This window comes from Mauremys reevesii, linkage group 9, assembly GCF_016161935.1.
Source record: "Mauremys reevesii isolate NIE-2019 linkage group 9, ASM1616193v1, whole genome shotgun sequence".
In the NCBI taxonomy this organism is placed as follows: Eukaryota; Metazoa; Chordata; order Testudines; family Geoemydidae; genus Mauremys; species Mauremys reevesii.
Window position 1 is genome coordinate 28489798 of NC_052631.1, and position 22993 is coordinate 28512790.

At 39.4% G+C, this 22993-nt stretch overlaps 1 long non-coding RNA gene across 1 annotated transcript; it reads right to left on the bottom strand.

The window, feature by feature from the left end:
* Positions 1–253: 253 nt before the first annotated feature.
* On the bottom strand, positions 254–22993 carry LOC120371465. Its single transcript, XR_005584369.1, has 4 exons — positions 22937–22993; positions 9343–9444; positions 3496–3610; positions 254–760 (listed from the first exon to the last, which is right to left on the bottom strand). It is a non-coding gene; the product is annotated as an uncharacterized LOC120371465 (long non-coding RNA).

The following is a 22993-nucleotide window of genomic DNA, read 5'->3' on the forward strand; positions in this document are numbered from 1 at the left end:
TTATGTCCTCTAATAGAAACAAGAGTCAGACATTGGTGCTACCAATTATTAATTTTGGGTCCAATCACAAATACTCTGAATGCCAACTTCATTGGTAGCTTTGGGCACTCAACAAATCTCAGGAGGACCTGAGTATCTTTCAGAATTGGCCTTAAGTCACTATAATGCATAGATATATACTTACTTTTGAAGATTATAATTTATAGATGTATTCATTTATTTTTCTCTTTAAGCTCTATAAGAATATGTGGAGGAGTAATAGGATGCTGATGTTCCTTGAACGCATGCATGTGTCCAAGTACACTGTTTCATGGCTGTGGCTGGCAGTTGGGTCAGGTGACCAAATATCACGTGATGACAATCTGAAGGTGGTCTTTCCTTTAAGAGAGAGCCGCCCTACACAGATGTGGGAGACACAAGGTCAAGGAAAGTACCTGGAAAGGGGCTTTCTGCACCAGAAGGCATGGCAGGGGATAAAGGCAGGGAGTGGGAATAGAAGCCTCAGCTGGAAAAAGAAGCTTTAGGAAAGGCCAAGCAGCAGTCCTGGGGATGGGAAGGAACAAGAAAGTCTGTTGGGAAGATTTATGTTCAGTTGAGTAAAATTGTTTTGTTAAAAAGTCAGACCCCAAGAATGGAATGTACTTGAACCACATGAGTCTTCAGCGTGCATTCTGTGGGAACTGAGTTGGGAAAACTGAAGCAGCAGACACATAACCAGATGGGGGAAGTGGACTCCATTACATCAGGAAAAAAAACTTCCCTATAAATGTAAAAAAATTACAATAATCAGGCAAAATTACTTCACCAAAGTCTTTTGAAATAAAATCTTTAAATAAATGTTAAAATTCATAATAAATGCAAAGTTTCTACTCAAAATCATATAAAAGATTAATTAAATACAATCTTCTCTGTAATTATGTGTGTGTGTCCCATAAATGCCAAAGGTTATTACTTGTATATCAAAGAAAGCTGGAAAAAGTGGGCCACATCTCAGCTGGTGCAAATCAGCATAGTTTCAATTACTTCTACTGAACTATCTTGATTTACCTAAGCTAAGGATCAATCTCAAGAAAAAAAACTAGTATGCCACCTGATAAGTGTAAATTATTGTCCGTGTTAATAACAGTGAGAATCCTCTAAATCAGGGGTGGGCAAACATTTTGGCCTGAGGGCCACATCTGGGAATAGAAATTGTATGGCGGGCCATGAATGCTTACAAAATTGGGGTTGGGGTGCAGGAAGGGGTGAGGGCTCTGGTTGGGGGTGCAGGTTCTGGGGTGGGGCCAGAAATGAGGAGTTCAGGGTGCGGGAAGGGGCTCCAGGCAGCGCTTACCTCAAGCGACTCCTGAAAGCAGCGGCGTGTCACTTCTCCAGCTCCTACATGGAGGCACAGCCAGGTGGCTCTGCACGCTGCCCTGTCTGCAGATGCCACCCCTGTAGCTCCCATTGGCTGCAATTCCTGGCCAATGGGAGCTGCAGGAGCACCGCTTGCAGTGGGGGCAGTGTGCACAGTGGAGCCCCCTGGCTGCACCTACATGTAGGAGCCAAGGGGGGGCATGTCGCTGCTTCCAGGCAGGGCCGCCCGGGGGGGGCAAGAGGGGCAATTTGCCCCGGGCCCTGCAGGGGCACCCGTGAGAGTTTTTCGGGGCCCCTGGAGCAGAGTCCTTCACTTGCTCCGGGGGGCCCGGAAAACTCTTGCGGGGCTGGGCCCCCGGAGCGTCTTCCGCTGCCGGTCTTCGCCGGCGGGGGGTCCTTCCGCTCCGGGGCGGAAGGACCCCCCGCCGGCGAATTACCGCCGAAGCAGGACCCACCGCCGAAGTGCAACCGGGTCTTTGGTGGTAATTCAGTGGCGGGGGGACCTTCTATTTTGGTTCCCGCCACCGAAGTCCCCCAAAGACCAGCAGCGGGAGCACCCCACCTCTGAATTACCGCCGAAGGCCCGGCTGCACTTCGGTGGTGGGTCCCACTTCAGCGGCAATTCAGCGGCGGGGAGCCCCCGCCGCGGGTCTTTGGGGCACTTCGGTGGCTCGTCCCAGAACGGAAGGGCCCCCCGCCGCCGAATTACCACCGAAGCGGGTGCCCCCCGCCGCCAAAGACCCCAGAACCCCTGGAATCCTCTGGGCGGCCCTGCTTCCAGGAGCTGCATGGACTGGCCCCCAACCCTGCTCCCCAACTGGACCACCAGAGCAGGGCAAGCCCCAGACCCCACTCCCCAGTGGGAGCTCAAGGGCCGGATTAAAAGGGCTGGCAGGCTGTAGTTTGCCCACCCCTGCTCAAAATCCTTTAAAAGTTGTATTTATAGAAGAAGAATGTACATTATCAGATCCACAGAAACTGATCCAGATCTCAATTTTAAGTACACAATTCCTTAAGAGACTTTATTGAAAGAATCCTTCAGTAATTTTTGACGGAAATTTTAGAATTTATCCTGAATTTCAGAATCATGAATACTACATTAGTAAAATGATTCCTTCTAGCAGTTACCTTTCCATACTGTTTATAAAGCTATGTTATTTTGACTCTTTCATTATCGTTTGAGAGTAAATAACTTCAGATTTTTTAAAAAAATGACAGGAGTTAAAACGAGAAGCAAGAACAAATGACCTATTAACATTTCTGAGTTAACATATTTATGCTGATATGTTTATGTTATATTTGTGTTAATATACTTTCCTCTGCTCAGGGCAAGATTGTGTGTAAGAGTGCAGGAAAGGTACAAAATACCTTCCCCAACCTTGTATTTATATACAGTTGAAGACACAATCTGAGTTCTTGTGTTCAGAGACAGCAAAGATAGCTAGCTGAAGGCTAGCAACAATGGTGATACTAGAACCTTGTCTGCACGAGAGTCGGTCCTGTGGACTCCTGTAACTCCTACTAGGTGTCAGTAGCACTTCAGGTGCTCAGTACTTCTCAGGATTTGGCCCTAATGATTTACAAATGTGTCTGTGATGTACATCTACACCCCTGGTTTCCCTTGTTGTTTACCAATTGAATCCAAGTTGCCGCAAATTGCTTAAACCTCAAATCTCTCTAAACTGCGGGACAAGTTCTCCTCAAAGCGAGAGCCAGCAAAAGGGTCAGTTGGAATTGTGGACTGTGGGCCCCAGAAACATCATCACCTCTTAGAATCTTCCTTTACACCTTAACATAAAATACTTGTATTGGAAAGGCTTTCATTTCATGAGAAATAACAGAAGATAATTGCTGAGTAGATCTGGTTGGAAAACGTTTTTTACACACTCCCACGATGGAAAATTTCAACTTTTTGTTGAAAAATTGAAAAGTTTTTGTGTTTCAAGGTTTGTTTGGTTTTTACAAAAAGCTGGAGTTTTCAACAGAATATTTCATGTAGTTGAAAACCCAATTTTCTGCTCAAACTGAAAAAAATTCAACCAGCCCTACTGCTGAACTATGGAGGTTAAGCAGGAGGTGTAACAAGACTGTGGTCATGGGTGCCTTCTTCCAATATGAGTGATGGGGGATTTCAATGACCTGGACAATAGAAGATACTCCTGTGTAGTAGCTTTTAGTTGGTGCTGTGATATATTTCCAGCTTTGGTGTTGCTTCTGTGGAATTCATCCTCCAACTTGCTACTTCTGCTTGATGCTGTATAAACACATAACAAAAAGAAGGTTCCTGCTGCAAAGAACTTACCGTCAAAGTATAAGACAAGAGACAACAGATGGACGCAGATAGACCAATGGAGCAGAAAAAGGAAACAATGAGATAATTTTGGTCAGTACGATAGGCTGTGGACTCAGCAGATTAGCAGCCGTTGGTGAGGTTTTTGTATCACAGCATCTGTCCTGCCCTCTCCCTGCTCCCACTTCCAGTCCTACTTCATTCAATTTTGGGAATACATTGTGTGGTTCAGAACCCTGGCAGAATGTGGCACGCAGGTGGATTGTGCCTCTATGACCTTGCTCCAAGCAGACTTACTGTCATGAGGGGCTTGCAACACAAAGCATGATTCTGGCCCTTCAAACATAACCTCCTCTTCTAATGGTCAGTGTTGTTATCATGCATATTTCAGATTTTAAAAACCCAGAGCAGTCAGGTATTTATCTTTTTGTGTATCACATTCACTCTCACACACAGATGCATACAAGCACACACTTGAAACTCTGTCCACAGCTCTGAAAACTGACCTAATAACTCAGCCAATTAAACTACATCCTACTGCTATTTCTTAGCTAACCAATGCACAGCCATCCAAACAGACTGCAGAAGTAGAGGGAACAAAAATAAATAGCATTTCCACTTCTTTTCAGTGCTTTGGAGTTGCTCCTAATGCTAGAGTTACTAATAATGAAGAATAGTGTTGGGAAAAAATGAGACGCACAATGGGAGACTACAGTAAACCACAGAAATGAGATTTAAAACACAGATGTTTTTAAAACAAAAATTTAAGTGTGCGAAAAGATCATTTGTAAGGAAATTAATAAATAGTAAATGTTTTTCTTATTTGAATTTTGTATGACTCACTACACACAAAACACAGCACAGGATACTATTAATGAGGCTGTGCACATCCTGGGATCCCAACAACAGCAGAAAATACTTTGCTTACTATAAACCTTTCTGCATAGACTTAGCTCATTATTTGTACCATCCTTACCGTCCTGAGATGTTCCCTACGTATCCCATGAAACAAACTGCTTGAGCACCAGTTTTGGAGACTGATCCAAAACCCGTTGAAGTCAACAGGAGTCTTTCTACTGAATTTGGTGGACTTTGGATCAGGTCACTGGGGAGAAAATAGACTACCCAGTGAAGGAATGCCTGCTCCATAAGCTACACTGGATTGCATAGGGCTTGTTCGTTACCTACTCCTCCCCTGTGTGCATTGCCTTCTGCTACAGGTGCAATGGGAAAGGGGGACATGTTGGAGATAGAGATGAGGCATGTCATGAACTGAGGCCACTTCCTTCCTCTTATGGACAGAAATAGTTGCTTAGCAGACATTTTGTGTATGTAGAGTTCCTTCATCCACTCAGCAGGGGTAATTCTCCTTATGCATATACTCTTGATGGTTAGATCTTGTAATATATCTGTAGATGTATAAACATAGATACAGGTAAACCAATTCTCTGATATATACCTGGTCCTGAAGCTCTGGTTTTTGTCTCAAATACTATTAATTTGTTTTAGCGTTTACATTTGATAGGTTACTCTGCTGCATTTAGCACACATTCTTCACCAAATGCTAGAAAATAATCCTAGATTTCAGGCCAGCTTGGTTTTGGCCCCACCTAGGTATGCAGTGAGAAGGTACAGGGAAACATACAAAGAGGCTTTCCTTAAAACTTCATCCCTTTACTCAGACAAGATCCCAGGCATCTTGATTTTAAATTATTTTTCAAATTTTCCTCTAACCTACAGTAGCATTTAGGAAAAGTTATTTTCCCCCCTGCTTTCCCTGAGGTGTTCATTAATGCAAATAGTAGGAACCCAGTCTCCAAAAATATATTTGGACCTTAAGAAGAATAACATCAGCCCCTTTAAAGTCTGGACATCCATTTTAGAAGAAAAATGTGTTGGTTTAACTGTAGTTCTCATATTAAGTTTAGATGTCTATACATTTTTTCACATGGTTAGTATCAGTCAAGCATGGCTGATATTCTAGTAGCCCAGTTTCATGATATTTTCATACAAAATATCCTCCTGAAGGTAAGTTAAACACTCCATAGTCCCCAAACTAAAACTAAACTTTAGAAAAAGATTTTTAAAAATGGTCTACTGAGTTAAACTATATACACTAAATGTTATTCCTGGCATGATGTGTGACCACATGCAACATAATTAATTTCTCCTCTACAGAGATTACTAATTAAAAAAATAAAATATAAATCCTTAATACTGCTTCTCGCTGAAATAGCAAAAAGTTGGACTAGGCAAAAAATCTGTGAAATATAGCTATTATAAAAGCGCTTGTAAATATAGTGGAGCTTAAATTGGCCAAGACCATTCCCTGTAATGGAAAAATCTGTGAAATGGGACTATAGGGATGTTTTCTCTGCAAGGATTCACTGACAACACCATCACAGCACAGGGGGGTGGTTTGTTTCCTAGTGGAAAAGGCAGTCAGAGCTGGTTTCAACCCTAGAAGATGCTGGGGAAACCACTAGAGGCCAGAACCATCTGAATGGAGGCACTATGCCTCTGCACCAGCTGTAAGAGATCCATGAGGCACCCTCTCCCCCATGGCTCCTGGCAGCACTGATCCACTGGAGATTTTCCTCAGGGACTTTCTGGCCGCAGCTGCCTCTGGCTCACCGAAGTTGGCTATACAGGAACGATAATGGAGCACCAGATTGCATTATCTTCTCTAATTTCCAAGTAGCCAGAGGTATCCTTTCACACATACACCGTGACCTCCCATTACCTGCCGAGTCTCCACCTCTTCTCCAGCACACACCTCAGTCCACAGGTTCTGGGGTAAGAGGGTGCCCCAGTAGAGGCAGAACCACTGTTCCATTCACAATGGGTGATATCTGTGCATATGGGGGTTCATCCATACATATAGCTATGGGGGCACTCGTCCATTGTGTGTTAAGAATTCTGAAGCAAAATGAGCTAAATTTTAGCTAGAACTGCAACATAGTGATCTGGTTTTGACATAGCCTCATGGATTTAGTACCTTGCATTTTCAAGACTGACTTAAAACTGCTTGCAAACCATATTTCATCACGCTCTTGTCTAATACTTTGTGCTTATCCTTCAGGCCAGAACAAAGCAAAGATATTAATCATTAGCCAAATAAATTTGTCAGCCTGTTCCACCCTTTATTCTTTCTGAATAAAGATCAGTTGGAATAGATTGGAATCTTCACCCTTTTAGGGAAAAAAGTAAAATGAAAGAACTGTAAATTATGGGCCAGAAAAATAACTTTTTGCAATGGGTGTCGATATGAACATATCTAAGTTAGTAGGTTGTTGTTGTCATTGTTTCTTGATAAAATAAGATGCTTTGTGTTCTTTCTATTATGCCTTATGGGAGAGGGAAAGAAAGTATCTGTGCTAAAGCAACCAATCTGTATTTCACTAATTCTGAGTCAGACAGCAATAGTGCTACATAGAAAAAAGGAGTCTCCTTTAAATCAGTATATTGTAATTGAAGCTGAATATCCTAACTTTTTGGTAATTCATCTACCTCTATTCATTAATGTATTTCTTCATTAAAATTATGTAGTTGAGTAAAGTTGAGATCTGCACAATTTGTGTTTTCCTGTAGGGTAATATAAGTATAAACCTGTTTCATATTTTTACTGTTTGTTGCACAGAATGTTGGCACGGTCTAGACATTTGAAAGGCTGGAGTGGAAGTACCACTATTCAATTTTTATGAGAAGATTTGCAAAAGTACGCTGATAGATTTAGAAGCAAAAGTCCCATTAACTTTCAATGGGACTTGTGCAATTAAATCCCTTAGGTCTTTTTGAAAAGCTTCCACTTAAGTGTTTGCTTCTTACCTCTCAATGCACAGAGGGTAAGATGGAACATTTTGTTCTTAATTTCTAGAATCTTGTCCCTAAATTCAAGGTCCTGCACAACTCTGTCCCTCCCTGCTTGCTCTGGTCTCTTACTATGTTACCTATTTCTCCTCTACTCAGCCAATAATTCCATTCTCAGTGTCCCATTTGCTTCTCCCTCAAACACCTCCGCACTTTCTTCCACATTCCCTCTGTTCACAGAATACCCTTCCTGAACCCGTCCACAACACCACTATCCTTTCTGTAATCAAACATCATCTTAAGGGAGGGATAGCTCAGTGGTTTGAGCATTGGCCTACTAAACCCAGGGCTGGGAGTTCAATCTTTAAGGGATCACTTAGAGATCTGTGGCAAAATCAGAACCTGGTCTTGCTAGTGAAGGCAGGGGGCAGGACTCAATGACCTTTCAGGGTCTCTTCCAGCTCTATGAGATAGGTATATCTCCATATATTATATTATTACAGCCCCTTTCTACTGTGATGTCTACAAGGAACTAACCAGATGATTGCAGATTGTTTTGGGGGTACTTGGGCAACAGGAAAAGCTCTCAAAACATTGGGCTGGATCCTCTGCTTAAGTCACTGCCCCAGCAGCACAAGAGAGACTTAAAACTGTCCTAAAGGGAAATCCCCTGGAACATTAAGGAGTCTTAAAGCTGCCTGTCAAATATGGGAATTCCTTGATGGTACAAGCATAGTCAGCTCTATGCCATCAATTTTCTCACTTCATACTCAGTTTGTGGTGACCCTGGGCCGGCACAACAGACTCTTGAGGACTGTTTCAGCTGTTGTCAGAGCAGCCCTGTTTCAGTTCAGTGCTTGGGAGTGAAATGGCCTCCTGCCAGCCCCAGGATCAGGATCAGGGGGAACATGGTATAATGTTTCCTCTGCTGCTCTTTCAGCGGAGCTGACCATCTATCCCATTATGTTCTTAAAACGTTGTATTTTCAAAAAAAGGCCAGTTACCACCTGGACACTTTACATTATTGTACCTCTTTTCCCTAATCTCTGTCTTTCTGTTTTGTCCTTTTAAAGTGCAGATGGTGCCATGGTAGAGACTGAGTCACTGTTCCGCTTAAGAGGGGCAGGGATCATGCCTCCTTTTGTATTTGTCCAGGGCTTCCATTTTGTAGGCAAATAAATAATAAAGGAATTATAATTAAGAAATAAATTTAGGTCTCCTCAGAAAGAGTTAAATTCTGCCAGGTCTTGGATGGATGTTCGATGGGGAAAGGATGGAGGGACTTGTAGAGTTTTTGCCCACTCTACCTGAGCCATGCAGGATGCAAAGAAGAAGGGTGACCTGGTACTCCACCGAGAACTAAGTGGAAGGGCCTGGCTAATGTGCCTGGTGATACATCTTGGGCCCAAAGTGGTTTGGTGACATGATCAAGGCCCCCAACAAATCCTGGCTACTTGCAGACACTCAGAAGCAGGCATTTGGGTGGTAATGTTATGCTTTTCCTGCTTTGGACCTGTCATAATGTGTAACACTGACGGAGATGAAACCAGGCCCTGTCCCCCAAATCCTTACCTATTAGGTCTACATCTTCCTGGACAAGCAGAATGGATCAGGGAAACAACACCTGACTGCAAAAATTCTACTCCCTCCTCAGAGTAATACTGGCAACCAAAAGCCAGAATTTAACCCTAATATTTAACTCCACAAAGTTTTAAAAATAAATATATTTTCCATCCCATTTCTTTAGGCACAAAAGCACCAAGGAAAGTTATTTATCAAAGTGATTTACATCCAAAATTAGGCACAAAATAAATATTCATATCATCATTATTAGTTGGTTTTGACTGTTGTTTTCATGATGCCACAACCACCTAACTATGAATTACCTGGCATGGGCTTTTCATGGAAGGACCTGTCTGTTTGTTCTGTTTTATGCTGTCAGTGATGTATAATCAATTGCTGCTGCTTCATTTGTACTGCCTATGACACTAGGGAAAATTAAAATTAGCATAAATAATTATAGCATTTAACCTTTCAGTATTAGCACGGAATAATATATAGGTGATAAAAAGGCAAAACTGCAGGGTAAAGGAATAATTTTCACAACACACCATTTGATAAACAAAAAAGCCAATGCAAATAAAATGAAAGAAGAAGAGTCTATGACGTTAATTAATGTTACAGCGTCTTAATGGAATCTTTACACTGTAATGTTTTTAAAATGAACTGAAAAACAAGATTATTAATCATGCAAAACGTAAACTGGGAAAACATTACACAGCTTCTTCCGCTACATGAAGAATTTGCCAGGAACCCACCATACATGTGGTATTGCCCTCCCTTGAGCTACATGTCAAGAGGCAGCTTCAAAGGAATTAAGGAATAATGTCCTTTTCTGCTGCTCTTTCGTCCTCATATTTAAAGCAAATGTTGGGACAGTGTTGGCCTTAATTAAAAATGTGTTTTGATGTTGCTTCTTAAGGCATGATGGGAAAGCTTGGATGAAGCAATTATGATTTACTGCCTGGAACACACCTAGTTTTCTGATGAAAGCAATGTATCATTTTTCTTTGCAAGAGGTTTTACTATTTAAATATTTTTTGCTAAACTAATTCTTACTTTCACATATACAATGAGGAAAACAGTGCAGTTACATTTCCATAATTTTCCACAAGTAAAAAAAGTAATGGAAAACCAATGTGAGTAATAAATACAAAATATCCTCAGATTCTCATGTTGTTTCATTCCTTTTTGTCAACATTTAAAGCAGATAAGATATACAGCAAGAGATCTAATACCTATTTAACTCTGGAACATATAAAGGATGACAATAAACCTAGAGAGAGAGAGTAGCTATATGGATATACAGACAGGATAACATTTTCAAGGTTTCTAGTGGAGGAGTCCTTACAACAGATGTATTTTTTAATTTAGGTTTTTTACTACAAGCTTAGATCATTCATAATTATACCTTTAGACAAGAAGGGGGTATAAATAAACTTGAATGGAAAGGAAACAGTCTGTACAATAATTTTCTTTGGATCACAAGTCTAAATTTTTTAAAAAGAGGCTTTCCTTGAAGGATAGGGTGAAAGGCATTTAAAATATGGCAATCTTCCCCACTTTCTTCTTTGTTTGAGCAGATGGCTGGTGGCCAGCAAAGGCTGAATTTGAAAAATACTAATTTGTCAGGCAGATTCTAGCCCTCTTACATAAAATGAATGACCAGAGCAGAAATAATCACAGCAGAGGGAGGGGAAAGAAGGACCAGGATAATTGTGTCTCAGAGTTCTGATGGTCCTACTGAAGAACTGAAAGAAACAAACCACTGAAGAACAGAAGATAGATTAGAAAAATAGCTTAGGAAAAGCAATCATATGATCTGCTACTCCTGATCCTTGTCAGATACAGGTTCCAGAACTTCTTTTGAGTTGTTAGAATAACAATTTTAACACATAATAGAGGGGAAAAGGGAGAGCCTGGATTCAGAGGCCTTGGATTATGGGGTGCTGATAATCCAGAGACAAAAGTCAATAGTGAATTCCAGTACAGAAGCTTTGGTGTTTCCATCTGGGGACCAGAAAACATCTGAATGAATGAGAGGAATGATCTAACAATCAATAACTTTTTTCAAGCCATCACAAGAAGCCTTTGAACAATATCACAAGAAGGAATAAAGGAGAAAAACTGTTCTAATGAAAGGGGAAATGGACCCAGAAACAAGACCACATCCACATACAGTACAGTTTGGAAATAATAAAGGTAAAAAGCAAATTAGTCTGGAAACAGTAGCTTCAACCCATAAGAAATATAGTTGAATCTGCTTGTAACAAACTTGGTCATAGTAAAATGTGACTTAGGGCAAAAAGGAAAGAACAGAGTAAATTGCTTCTGTTCATTCTAAGTGACTTTCATTCCTCTGATAAGGATGCTTTACTGCTTATCATGAAGTTTCACCAGACTAAATTAAGTGGGTTCCCCCCTGCAGACAAGCGCTGGAGTTCAGTGCTACATTCCCAGGGGCACACTTTGATCAGAGGAGGGAGATAAAATGAGAAGTTGCCTGTATCCTTTTTTAATTATTTATTATTAATTATTTATTATTATTGTGATTGACTTTAAATAGACATTCAAGTCAAGCCTATTAGTCTAAATGTCTTAACCATTCAATAGCTGAGGGAAGGGCATTTTGCAAGTCAATGAGGGAACCAGGAAGCCCTTGCCAATGGATACAGCCCGCAAGTTATGATCTACATCTTCTAACTGGCCACAGCAACAAAGAGAAGAGTCACAAAGGCCCCACTATAGTCATTTGCAGCACTTCTAATCACTCTATATCTGACACCCTGAGCTTTACTCACACATAGCATAGAAGATCAAAACCAGGGGGCTGGACTGTTGGATCTGTCATGAGATAGTCAGTGCCTATGACTGAAGCTTATTCTTGCCACCTAGTATGCCATCTGGAGGTGATATGGAGGTTCTTTAACAGAATTGTCTAAATGGGGTGCTTTGAGCTAAGCTAGAGGATCAGAAGATAATACACATCTTTAAACAGTGGTAGATGTGGGATGTATCTTTTAGGGGAAGGGGTAAGGAATAATCAGGGTCTCCTGAGTTTGCTGCAGCCACTGTCAGTAGGGATTGAAGAGAACCCCAACTAATCTTGCTATAGCTGCTGCCAACAAGGAGCAAAGTTATATTATGGCTTTCCAGAGCCCCCAAATGCAAAAGGTGAAGAAAATGAAATCTTGAGCTCATGAAACCCTTTCCTATTATATGAAAAGTGCGTATAGAGAAGTTGTTGTAAAGAAACAAAATCCTTTTCCTTCTAACAGGGTTTCACAATGCACCTACTAGGATCTGGAAACAAGAGTTGAAATCAGTTTAGATGTTAGAGGTTGAGCATAGTTCCTTTATAATTTTCAAACAGTCAAAGTAGGATTAAAGAATGTGCCTGTTTTGGTCTGTTGACACCCAGAAAAGCAGGAAACAAGTGTGTAAGCAAGAATAGCATTTAGGGTCAGATTTTACCATCAAGTCTGCACTTAGCTGTTATGGAAAGAGCTTATAGAATTTACTGGGGATAAATGGCAGCTGGGGGATCCTGCAGGTCGCAACAAGTGCCCTCTTCCCCTTCCTCTCCCCCTCCCTTTCCTCTTCCCCTCCCCCTCATTTTACAGCTGGGCTTTTAAATCCAGCTGTGTCATTGTATTCAGAGTCACCAGCCCTCTGACTGGCCAGTAGTACCGATGACCCTAACTAGCAGCCAAGGTCTCTTCTGTCAAACTCCTTGCTGCTGCCTCCCTGGACTTCTTCCTACCCCTCCTTCTCAGCATTTCTTCCCTGTAATTTCCTTGGGTTGACCCTTCTTTCAAGGCTAGGATCCCAGGGCTTATTCTACCCCTTTGGTATCATCCTCACCCCACTCTGCCCCCAAGACAGTGACTGAAGACTCTCTACAGCCTCTTCTTGCTCTCACTTTCTGTTTTATAATCCTTAGTTCCTCCCCTAGTGGGTTTCATTTGCCATTAACACTTATCAATCCCTGGTTCCCCTCCAGGTGCAGCATATAAGGTTAACCTGCTCTCAGGGCTTGTGTGGGGGTGGGCACCTCCATCGCACTAGCCCTAAAGATTAAAGACAAAATCTCAAAAATATGAACCAGCCAAAGCAGTGTCTTCTGCCTGAGCCTTGGAGAGCCTGAAATACTAGCTCTAAGAGTGCCTGTGGACTCTGCAGTTATAGACTGTAATTTGGCATTTTTCCAAGGTGCCATGGAATTCACCATTTTGTATCAGGTAGGCACCAGTCATTCTTTTTTCTCTCTCCCTGCTATGCCAGCAGGGCCACCCAGAGGGGGCAATTTGCCCCAGGCACCAGGTCCTGCAGGGGCCCCCACAAGAATATAGTATTCTATAGGATTGCAACTTTTTTTTATGGAAGGGACCCCCAAAATTGCTTTGCCCCTAAATCCTCTGGGCGGCCCTGTATGCCAGGACCTGCCTGTAGCTGTCTCTGATTCCACAAGTCTCCACACAAGGAGGCAATAATTCCATTATCGTGCACCCCCAACCCGCACTATTCTAGCAGCAGAATATTGTGGAACAAGAAATAGAGTCCAGCTTCCAGCAAATGAATGCAGTCAGGGTGTAGGGGAGAAGTGTAGGCTGGTGAGTACGACCCAATGGAGATCAGTGGAGCAGCTGAGGCCTGGGTAAGCTAAGGAAGGTAAGCTACTGAAGCCAGCTGGGTCACCTGGATAACATCATGAAAGCTAAACCCTGATGAATGGAGCTGGGCTGCCTGGAGAAAATAACCTAAAACATGTTTGCAAATAATCCCAATTAAAATACTCATCCAAAAATGTTATGTCAAAGGGTATTTTCAACTAGTAGCTATGGTTATGTACATTTTCATGGGGGAAGCGAATGAAAGCTGTTTCACAGCACTAGAATAAATTAATATTGCCATGGAATGTGAGGGTGCTGCTGGAGAATTTAGAAGTTGCCGCTGTGAAATTTTGTCCCTTTACACTGTGGAGTACCCAGGCCCTGGTTATTGCATAAAACCTTTCAAACAAGCTCTATCCAAAATTATTGTACCATATAGGGCTAAATCGGTAGCAGGGTCAGGTGAAACTAACTTCATTAAGCAAGTGAGGTTTGATATGATTCATCTGAATTCTGACACCTTGGAACATACAAATAACAGAATTGAATAAAGGGGTTAACATTATTTAAAACTGGATGCCATTAGGTAATTCTGAAGTTCATCATGTGGGATGCTTCCATCTTTCCAAAACAGATCCAGTTTTGGATGTGTAAATTATATGTTACTACTGAAGTATAATTCACACATTTAAGCCTCCATAGATGTTTAATCAATAATGCTCTGAATAAATGTGTTTTTAGTGTCTATGAGCCATTACCCCTCAAAAGCTGTATGGTGGTGGCAGGAATTTTGTTGTCTTCATGTGGAAACTCATCAATGTCTATTGACATCTCTCTGTTTAATTGCTATTTAAATCAGGGTGTATTTCATTAGATCTTAAAATGGATTACAACGCTCCATTAATTTTGTCGTTATATATGTGAAAATCTCGTCTTGATTCTATGGGCCATATATGGGCCTCAGTCTGTGAAGGGAGCGCCTATTGACATCAGTGTGAGTTCTGCACATGGACTGAAGGCATGATACGGCCCATTATTCTCAATTTTCCATAATCCAATTTCTGAGACAACACATCACAATGGAAATTACTTATCTAGAAGACACAAATAAATACAGTCCAGGTTTATTGTATGGCTCAGATTTTTCTTCTCAGGATTCAAGAAATTCCAACGTGTTCTGTATCCACATTTCCATGCTTGTTGCTGAAAGATATTCTCTTCTTTAAGTTTTTCTTTTAGTTCACCAAATATAACATTTATCTTTTAAAGATTAGCTAGCTAGCTAGATAGATAGATAATGTGTTAGCCACTGAATATGCCAGAAATGGAATCAGCAAAGGATCTGAGCTTGCTCCAATTGGGTGTTGTGTTACTGATTTCAGTCAGAGCAGGATCAAACCCTAAATTATTACATTGATCCATTTTCTTGTTCTGTGTCACAATAGCAAGATTTAAAAATCTGAAAATGTCTGGCTTGGCCAAATGGAGACTACAGGATGTGTAGTTTGAGGGCTATGTACATTAATGAAGGAGAGTATCTGGGTGTAGTAAAAATGAGGTATAATTAGGAATGATAGGATGAAATTAAGCAAGGGACAATTTAGACCGAATAGCAAGGAAAAAATCCTACTAGTAAGGCCTATTAAATTATGGATTAGATTCCTAAAGAAGTAACATTACCACAAATGTGTTATGTAATGTTGGTTTGTGTGTTATACATGCTGGGGCACTAAATGTAGCATTATATAAACAGATGATATTTAGATAATGATCTCTGACCCTGTGGCTTCCATGCCACATATCATGAATGAAATCAAAGTATTTAGAGCTCAGTTATGCCTTTAAGGCACAGCCCACACTGGGGGTATTGCAATATTCCATCCCCAAACTCCCCAATATGCAAGAAGTGAAGAGAAAACAGTTGTGCCCTGTCCTACTCCACTGCACACTAGTGGGTAGCAAGGCAAATTTCATTCAAAGCCAATTATACAAAATCTAAGCAGTAAGCTTTAAGGCAGAATGGAGCTTTAAACCACAGTGAGGAAAGGCACCCTGCCCCAGAGGAAGCTCCAGAAGCCTTGTGCGTGAGGCTCTGAGAGCTCATATAGCAGCAGATATTGCTATAGTCTTTTACAAGGGGCAACATTTGCCCCTCCACACTGCACACTAAGCAAAAGCAAAAGGGAAGAAGGAATTCCAGTGCCTCTCTCCCGCTATCACATCTATGCAATGCAAGTAACCATTCTAACCAAAAGTAACTTTTGATTAAAATCAGGAAAGAGCAGTGTCAAATACATAGGCAAGAGAACTAAAGAGTCTTTAAAAATACTAGAACAAAATCTGGCAAACTGGGGCAAAAAATCTTTGGCTCTTCAGGTGATAGATTCACCAATATTATTGCAATGATTCTTGACCAAAAATGCTTCTGCTAAAATGTTTCCTGTAAAGGTACCAAAGTGTGTCTAATCCAGCACAGTGCAGCTTATCTGAGAACATGAATAGTTCATGTTGTACTTGTTGTTGTCAATATGGAATGAGACTTTTGCCCATACTCCTCTCATTCCATAATTCATATCCAAAGCAAAGGCTACTGCAAATGGGCACACACTGGACATTGCACTGCCGCTCAAAGTAAGGAACAAACTGAACCCAAAAGCTATAGTAGTTCTGACTCTTCCCTCTTAAAACCTCTCCGAAAAACATGGATTTATCCTTTAGGGAGTTAGATGGTCTCATCAAGGATTGCAAAAGCATGTAAAATGAGCAATTATTTTAAGCAATAGGAGAGAAAAATGTGGACATTAACACTGTGATGGGTGGTAGCCCATCTGTCCAGTAACTTATCCGTTCAGTACTGGTGACTGTAACTATGTTTACATTTAAAGTTGGAATTGTTAATATGCCTGGTATAGAATAGTTACTCATGCATGGAGTGTGAGAGTTCTCTGAGTTATTGTAAAAGGTTTAAGCGAACATCCCTGATTGGCCAGTCACCAATCCCCCATAAGGAAACACACAGGCCATCCTAATGGCTCAGAAATAAAGTACACAACATTTTTGAAAATAGTATTTCCAAGATGGAGGAGGTAGCCTAGGATAGTTGAAATTAGTCATGCAGCAATTTCCTTCAACTTCATAGAACTTCTCCCACTACTACCATTAAATTCTCTTGGAAAGTTCTTGACTATAGCCCATGTGTAAACCATCCAGGGATTTAAAAATCAACAGTGCCAATTTAAAAACAATTTAATACTTTGGGCTCCATCTTTTGCAGAGCATGTGTGGACTGTTGCACACATAAGCACACAGTATAAAGTGACAAGCAGGCTAGGAAATGCCAAGACACCTGATCATGTAATAGAGAATTTCTGCATGGCTTCTGAGTTACTCCTGCCTTGTTGGAGAGTCAGGCCAAACATGGGAGTGCAAACCTCTGTGACTCATTTGCTAGCTCAGGGTCAGATTTAAGCTTACCTCTCCTCAGACCTATACACACTCTATCCAAAGTCCAGCCCTTTTTTATCCTGCATTCTTGCATTAAGGAAGTGGCCTTGAAGGTTAATTCCTCTCAGCACCGAGGACATCACCTAGTGCTTAACTTGACTACTTGAGCCCACAAAGATCCTACTCGTTCTTTTCTCAAGGTGAAAAAACCAAGGGGGGTGGGGGTGAGAAAAGGGAGGGCCCAGTTCTGCTTTTGCTTAGGTCAATGGCAAATTCCCATTGACTTAAATGACAGCAGGAAGAATGTCATATCTTCTGTCACAACTAGTCTGGTATGTCAGGTACCTTTCAACTGCAGTAGCAATCGTTGCAATATAAAGGTAGAAAGCAGCCTTTTCTGTTCCAGTGTGTCTGTGCTTAATGTGCACATACTACCCCTAATCCAGGGCCATGAAGTTTCCTTTGGCAATGGAACCATGGCAGTGCCACTGAACAGGATGGATTTGGGGTGCAAACCATCTGAACGGAGCAGAGATCATCTCTGTTGGGACTCCTTGCCCACTAGCATGTAGGGAGGATATGGAAGTGGAGTGCAGCTAGGGGCTGGGGTGGAGGACCTGTTATGCACACCCTCCTATTCTCCTCCTGAAAAGAGGACCACATTAGGGTGATACCACCTGTTGCAGCCTTTATAGGCTTTCGGTCCTTGCAAGAAAATAACTTCTCCCTCCCCATTCCACACATCACCCCATAGTTACATACTCAGACAATGCCCTGGGGAGCAAAATTAGGTCTGTGTGGAGCAAAGAAAAGAAGAAGGGATACTACAGTTATGAAAATATTGGCCAAAAAAAATTTTTAGACCGTAGCTATTGCACAGTATCCTGTACTCATTCTAGCATGAGCTTTCGTGAGCTACAGCTCACTTCTTCGGATGCATAGAAAGGAACACACAGACAGGAGAAATTTATACATACAGAGAACATGAAAAGGTGGAAGTATGCATAAGTATGCATAATCAATAGATTAGACTTTTCCTGTTGGTATGCATACTTCCACCTTTTCATGTTCTCTGTATGTATAAATATCTCCTGTCTGTGTGTTCCATTCTATGCATCCGAAGAAGTGAGCTGTAGCTCACGAAAGCTCATGCTAAAATAAATTTGTTAGTCTTTAAGGTGCCACAAGTACTCCTGTTCTTTTTGCGGATACAGACTAACACGGCTGCTACTCTGAAACCTGTACTCATTCTGTTAGCTGGAGTACACTTGGGGAAGTACTTCAGCCCTGGGTATTTTTCATTAACTTTTAGTGGAAGTTTTGTGTTGACACTCTTAGGACGGACCTCAAATGCAGTGTCCTTTGTGGGTAACATAGAGACTAAGTTCAATCAGATAATACTTAGATGTATGATGGACTATAATTAAATGAGAATTTTGATTTTTTTTCATAAAGATTTCTGACTAATAGAATTGTTCATTGATTGCTTCCACAATCACTGAGTTTTCAAGGTAAAAATAAATAAACTAATTCTTGTGGTCCATGAAACAATAGGATGGTTAGTAATTTGTACACTTTACACACTATCTTTTTATACTGATTGAATATATCTAATTATCAGTGAAACGTAGCCATTGCAATTCTTGCTCTTTGATAAAGACAAAAAAAATTGGGGAAAGTAGGTCAAACAGGTATTGCTATTATGTCCATGAACTGTGGGGGTTTTGTTTCATGTTTATTGGTTTGTTTGTTTTTTTAAAGAACAATAATGATATTGTGTTAAAGTGATGAGACCAGAATTAATTTAAATAATGTTGGGCTTGATTTGTGAAAAAAAAATTCCTTACATAGTAGGATGCCATTATTTCTATAATTTTTCTGTGCAGAAGTCATGGTCAGCATTCAACAGCTCAGAAAGAGACGTTTCAGATTTATATAGGAGTAGTTTTATCTAAACACTCAATTCCATGGGAACAACAAAACAAGTATGTGGAAAAAAACTACCCTTTCTAGTTCAGAACTAAACTGATCAGAAACTGAAATTCAGACAGACTCTGATTCCAGGAAATTATTACTACAATTTTAGCAACCACCATGTTGCAGTCAGATAAGAAGAACAAAATGGGCACACAGAAAAAAAAATGCTACATAAATTATATTAAAATAGTCCTTTGCCTTCTGCACATTAGCAGAACTTCCATCTTCAGTTAAATATAAATTCATATTCTTTTAAAAAAATATGGACTCTAAACAAAACCAGGAATTAATATAAAACACTTAAGATGCTTTAAAAAGTAATAGATTCCTTCATTTGAATGCAATTAACAGATTGTTCTATACTTTTACAGTATGTATAAAAATGTTTTGTTCAATACACAATGTGGACATATTTATGCACACAATATTCCTAAGCAAAATATATCAGCACTGTAAATAAAATGATGCTTTCATTTTGTTTTTTTTTAATTCAGCTTCCCCCCCCCCACACACACACACACACACCTTTAAAGAATAAAATGTGTACCTTGGAGAAATAAGCCAGCAATTGGAGAGTGTGATTTTTTGAACACTGATTTTGTAGCTGGCATAAGTTTCTGAAAAAAGCATTGGTTAAAGAAGGAATGAGTGGGATTGTGCTATCACTAAATTAGATTAGCATTGCCTGCTGTTTGGAACATTTTTGCAAAGGCCAAATAGTTTTAATATGTCTATCATGGCAAAACTTTGGGGTTTTTTTGGTTTTGGTTTTTTTACATTTTTCCTATTTCAATTTAAATTGGTGCTTGTTCAGTAAACAACTTTGAACCATAACCTAAAAGGACACTGTCAACTTAAAAGGCACACTTTTGTCTGAAAATGCTTTGCCTAGTGTTGTTACAAGGAACCTTTAAGATTACTGTAATGGAGAGAAATTAGAAAAAAAAATCTCTTTTCAGTTTGTTTTTACTGTGTGCATTTGGCAATATTTTTTCATGATCAGTATTAGTGTTTCCTTTTTATAATTAGTCACTTTCCTCTGGTGTTTGTGGTTTTTTTAGGCAGCAGGAGAGGAGAGAAAAACATTTTTAAAATTAGGTATATGTGATTGTAAAATCACAAAAATTGGCAGGAGGATTCAAGGCAGGGGCAATACCTGAAACTACTCTTAATTCAGAGAGAGAGAGAGAGAGAGAGACTAGATCTCATGTTCTTGGTGATACTTTAAACTTTAGTGGGGAAATAAAACCTACATAACACATTTATTTTTTCTTTCCTTCTTAAAGTAACTTTCCAACCCCCACCCCCATTTTTAAATTATTTTCCACAGGGTAAATTCTACTCTCAGAATAATCGGTGGAATTACTTTGAGTATAAGATATGTAACTGAGAACAGAATCTGACCTGATGATGTTTATAATTTTAAACAGCCCATGGAAGTAAATCAATAAACTCAAGTGAGACATTAAATTTATAAGTAGATAAATTCCTTAGATGTATTTTGTAAAAAATACCTTAATTAGTCTATATTGCTGTGTTATGGCACAACTCCTGCACTCCTTACTTGAGTAAAATTCCTCTCAAAGTCGATGAGACTTTTGTTTGATTAAGGTTTGCAGGATCAGGCCCTTTGTGAACATAAGGTATTTTCCTCTTAATTTACACTGTTTCAGGAGGATTATTTAAGACTCTTAAAGCCACATTGCAATTTCGCCTAAACGAGTTTATACTGATGTAACTTCTTTGACTTCAACAAACTTACTCCTGATTTATACCCAGTAAAGCCCAATAGGAATTCTTGGTGACTTTTTGTTACTATCTAATGAAATAGGTTTGTTTTTTAAACAATTTCTGTGAGAACTTCAGGCTATTTCACAGAGATGTGATTCTCTTTTTGTGTATCTTTCTTCATTTATGTTTTCTTTTTATACTTGTTTTATATTTGTCAATAACTTTAAAATATAATCTCAGAAATAAAATAATACCATTTACCCTGTGAAAAAATCTTTGCATTAATACAAATACAGCCATTTAACCACTCTCCTGGGGGTTTGTAGCTGTTTATGTCACTCGTCTCCCATTTTAGCATCATTCTTTAAAATGAAGGGGAAAAAAATCAACTTGCAATTTAGACAGTTACCAAATTACCAAAACTAGTGCTGCAACTCTTAATGAGCAAAACCATTAACAATTTTCCTACTGCAGCCCCTGTTCAAATACCTTGGACACCTTGTTAGCACAGAATGAGGTGTTCAATCAAGAGACTGGGAATTGGAAGTACCAGGGCACAGTTTTGAGTGGTGATTACAAGGGCATGAGTGTGAGTGCCAAAGTAACAGTCTTCTACACTGCAGGAAGCTGAGAAACCTACAAGTCTACATTTGTAAATCAGCCTGGATGATTACAGCAGTCACAAGCAAAGAACATATGAAACAATTATTTGTACCATTCTTCCACTCTTTTAATTTGCTCTTAAAATGAACACAGTGATACTTAGAGCCATTGGTGCTTTGTCTTTGTAAATTTAGTACATGGCTTCATATTTTTCAAAGTGGCAACCTAAATGGCACGAAAGTAGAACTATAACAAAGAACTATTGTTGCTTGATTGTTAAATCACTTTAACTGCAATAATCTAAGCTTTATATTAATACTCAGACATGTCTTTACATTCCTCTTACGTTTCTAAGGCAGATCTGCAGAAATGTAATTATTTTAGACATTTCTATCTGTCCTAAATTGTTTAGCCAAAGAGACAGTTTTTCTTTTTTAAATTAATAAATTTAAAATGTAAGTTTTGTCTGTGTTAATATAACACCCTAAGCACTGATATCCTTACGTTCCATTTACACACAAAAACCACACATCTTCAATTTTGTACAGCTACTCATTTGAAATGTATTTTTTCCAAGTAATGCAATGTAAAAAGAATCCTGAGCACATTTAAATCTTGCTTTCTATGTGCAAAAGCTATTAGATGCTAATTGCATATTAAAAAGGAAGAATTATATAGTTAAGCAAGATGTAATATAACAATAAAAAATTAAAGTATATCGGACTTTGAAGGGCTAAAAATATTATTGTTTTTAAATTAACTATTTCAATATGTTTTGCATTTATTTTTCTATATTTACATATTACACTGTTAGTAAAATGCACACTGCCATTGGCTTAAAGAAAATATTTTTTCAGTTTGAAAATAACTAAGATAGCTTCTTTAAAATTACAAAACATCCCATACTTTTTACATGTATATACTCAGAATAGTAGTAAGTTAATTAGCATTTCAGTTATGCTAAATGACTATATAGATAGAAGGAAAAAAAAATTTTTTTGATTAAGAAATACCATATAAAAACTTCTCGCAAAGGAAGAATGAGTGTATTTCTTTGTGTAGTGTTTATAACATGAAAATGCATTGTTCAAATGATGAAATTATCAATAGCATATACTTCCCTGACTAATTGCACTTTGAGATCTGCAAAAATATTACAATTAGATCCAAATTTAATTTCAGTCATTATGTGTAAAGATTCACACACACATTCTTTTAGACCAGTCTCTCACTTTACTGCATATTCTGAGAATATCATAACTATATATCTAATCAACAAAGGAAACTAATACTTATGCTTCTAAATAAAATGTATCTTAATAGTAAAAATAACATTCAAAGAATAGAGTGCAAATATTTTAAAAGCCAAACAATGCTGTGCAATATATTCCCTTTCAAAAAAGTTATACTGTGTGTCTAAACTATGTTTTAGGGAACTGAAAAGTGTAACATAACATCTATTGTACACTTTATTATTTTTATTACTATACTAAGGGAGCTCTTGTAACTCTAAATAAAACATGATAATGTGTAATTTTATAATGCTACATACCTCTTAGAAACTCATCATAACACCCCTCGGCCCCCCAAAACAGCTGCTGCAACTGGC